This window comes from Solanum dulcamara, chromosome 1, assembly GCF_947179165.1.
Source record: "Solanum dulcamara chromosome 1, daSolDulc1.2, whole genome shotgun sequence".
In the NCBI taxonomy this organism is placed as follows: Eukaryota; Viridiplantae; Streptophyta; class Magnoliopsida; order Solanales; family Solanaceae; genus Solanum; species Solanum dulcamara.
The window spans coordinates 85,803,474-85,806,592 of NC_077237.1; the positions used below are offsets into that span (position 1 = coordinate 85,803,474).

General features: G+C 34.1%; 1 long non-coding RNA gene across 1 annotated transcript; it reads left to right on the forward strand.

Moving 5' to 3' along the window:
• The first annotated feature begins 223 nt into the window (after positions 1-223).
• Positions 224-2,747, forward strand: LOC129882238 (uncharacterized). The gene is made up of 2 exons (XR_008765732.1): positions 224-558; positions 2,469-2,747. It is a non-coding gene; the product is annotated as an uncharacterized LOC129882238 (long non-coding RNA).
• The last annotated feature ends 372 nt before the right edge of the window (positions 2,748-3,119 follow it).

Genomic DNA, 3,119 nt, shown 5'->3' on the forward strand with positions numbered 1-3,119 from the left:
ATCCTAATCCGTGTCCTTCACAATTTTTATACGTAAGGTCATAGCTAACTAGTAATGGTATTCCTTCGTAATTATACCCAACTTCAAGCGTGAATTATATTCATATCGGTCACGATTTTCACCATCTTCTTTCAATCTCCACGTGTCATCATATTATTCGTCTGTTTTCTCTATAAAATCACCTCTTCCATCGCTTTACAATCTCTAACTAGTTTCACTTTCTCTCTCTAGCTATACAGGGAGAGTAGGTTTTTTTCTCTCTCTAAAAAAATCTCAGATCTATATATGTACAGAAATAGATATACGTTTCCATGAGTTTGCATTTGCGGCAGCCTCTCATTCGCTTGGTGCAGGTCGGGACCTCTCTCGCCGGCGACAATGGCGGTAGCTGACGGCGACGGCAGCGTACCGGTAAAAACTTTTTTTTAAAAATGTTGTTTATGATGACGTTTGGGTCCCGCCTTGCATCAACTGAATCGGAGACTGCGGTGAATTTTATTTCGATGAAATCAGCTTTGTTATGAATCGATCTAATATCTACAGCTTGTTTCACATGAGGTTTGGAATTTTTTTTCGAATTTGATGTTGATCTATTTGATTTGTTTTTGTGGTATTTCGATTGAATTTGGTTGGATCTAACTTTGTCAATTGCGCAGTGTGTAATTCCTATGCTGTATAACTCTATTTGCTCGCTGGATCTAATAAGATTTGGAATTTTCGATGCTGTTAGTGAAATAGAGAAGCTTGCTTTTATTGATAACAGTTTAATTTTCTATGATTTAGATAATATGTAAGTAAGAAACCTGCAAAGTAGATTTACTAGAAGACTTTCTACTTTTGATTCCGCTTTTAGGTACATTAGGAGGACATAGTAGCTTAACGATTCGGTTTTCGACGAATGCTAAATCATAAACTTGTTTAAATATTTGTTACACTGTAGTAGATCAACTTTAGAGAAGTTTAGTGCTGTTGTTTTTGCCATAGAAATTGAATAGCGCAGACAATTAGTTGAAACGGAAGAGTTTTCCCCATCTTTAAATCCTTATTTTGATACTAGTGCCAATTTTCCCATGTTTGTTGCACTTCTGTGTTATATTAGTATTGAGGTTATATATGACAATATCATTTTTCAATTTTTGGTTACTAGAAAGTTTTTTCGGAGGAAACCATTTTTCACCAGAAAGAAGAAAAAAAACTTCTTTATAGGATAAAGTTCATTCCCGTATATGACAACACTTTATAAACACTTGTTTCATGTAATAGGTAAACAATGTTTTCAATCTTTAAGTACCAATTATCTTTTGAGAGAAATGTTTAATACAAATTATCTTGTCACCTATACCTTCCTCTGTCAATAATAAAATTATTTACTTATCCAAGAAAAAACAACCACTACCCAAGTAACACTCATGATTCAGAAAATACTTTTTCCAGGTAATTTTTTTTAATGGAAAACATTTATTTGCATATCTAGTGCACCCTAAGTCCCTGACATGTAGAAGCTCTATTCTTGGTTTAAGGAGGAACGTCGGGGTTATGTTCCTTCAAAGCTGGCAAAAAATTGTGATGGAGAAGGTAGCTGTATACTTTTTCTTTTGAAGACAATGTACTGGCCAAGTCATTGATAGTAGTCGTATATAAGCTTCGACTTTTATGGAATTCTCTTAGTGCATGTTTTGTCTAGGTATATGTTGATATCAAATATTAGTATAAAGCGTTCATTTTCGAACCTAGTTATGTTGGAAATTACTGCAGGCTAGACTTCATTGGTAGTTCATTCTAAACAAAGGAAAACTAACATGTTTTCTTTTTTACGTTGTTTCGATTCCATCAACTTAGCACACTTATATTTAGGTTTTAGATTAACTTGGAAGCTAATGGTGCACATTTCAGTATGTTCTTGTTCCATCAAGGCATCATCTTTTTTGTATGCGATAGTTGAATTAATGGTTATAGTTTTCCGTAGTATCTTGTAGCCACTTTGTTTTGGCTATATGGGAAAAGAAAATTGAAAATTTCTTTGAGTGTCTGACGCTGTTAATTATGTAACATTGTCATTCGTTGGACTAAACTTGTAAAATTTTAATCAAACTAAAGAGTTCAGTCTGGAAAATTTATGTTGTAGAATTTGATATGTACAATAGTCCAGTTTTGTCCAAGAAACATGTTCAGAAGTAACTCATGTGCATGTTTGGTTGATGCAGATTTAGTTGTGTTTACATGTTTTTGAGAATATCCAATCTTGGTATTCTCTTGCACAAGGGCGAGGAAAATATATTTTCTTTAGAGTTTACTTGCTGGGTGTTAACGAAACTTTTCCCTTTATGTCTTCACAGTCAAAAATGTTTCACTCCCTTCACCACCTTTCTCTAACGTCAATTATGTTTTCACTTTTATGTGAATTGAATATGAAGCTTAGGATCTTCTAGGTGTTTAAAGGAATTTAGGCTATGCTCTGTAACATTTAGGTAATAGTAGCTGTTTTCCTTGGACCGACTTTAAGACATGAAGCAAGGATGGACTATGTGTGGTCGAAGGTAACATTCCAAGGATACAAGGCCACTAGCAGAGGATGGTGTGTACTAAATTAGTTACCATGTGAAACTGATACTACAAGGTGGACTCGGAAAATGTAAAATGTGACCCCTCCTGTTTCTTGTAGTTCCATTTTGTTCACATTTGTATGTAACCTTTAAGCCACATATATTTGGTTGCCTAATGCTGTGAATGAAGAAGTTTTTGCTGTACACCTCTTGAAACCAATCAATATTACTTAATTGATTATATAGAAAATAAATTACACTGTCAATAGATAAACTTCAATTTCATTGAAAAACATACTCCCTGAGAGAAAGGCCAACATAATAGGATGTGGTTGAAGGGATGAAATCTATCCATCCCAAGGTTTCTAGTTCCAATCTAGAGTCTAAGAGAATGAAGAATTTTTTCATGACAAGTGCTATTCTTTCCCTAAAATGAATTTTACCTGACGTAAATCATGATTAATCAAGTCACTAGTTTCAGAAATGCTTACAAAAAGTGTGTTTATGGGAGTGTGACTATCTTTTCATTTTTCACCGGGTCAACAAGTGATTAGCTAGCTCAAATTCATTTTTTCA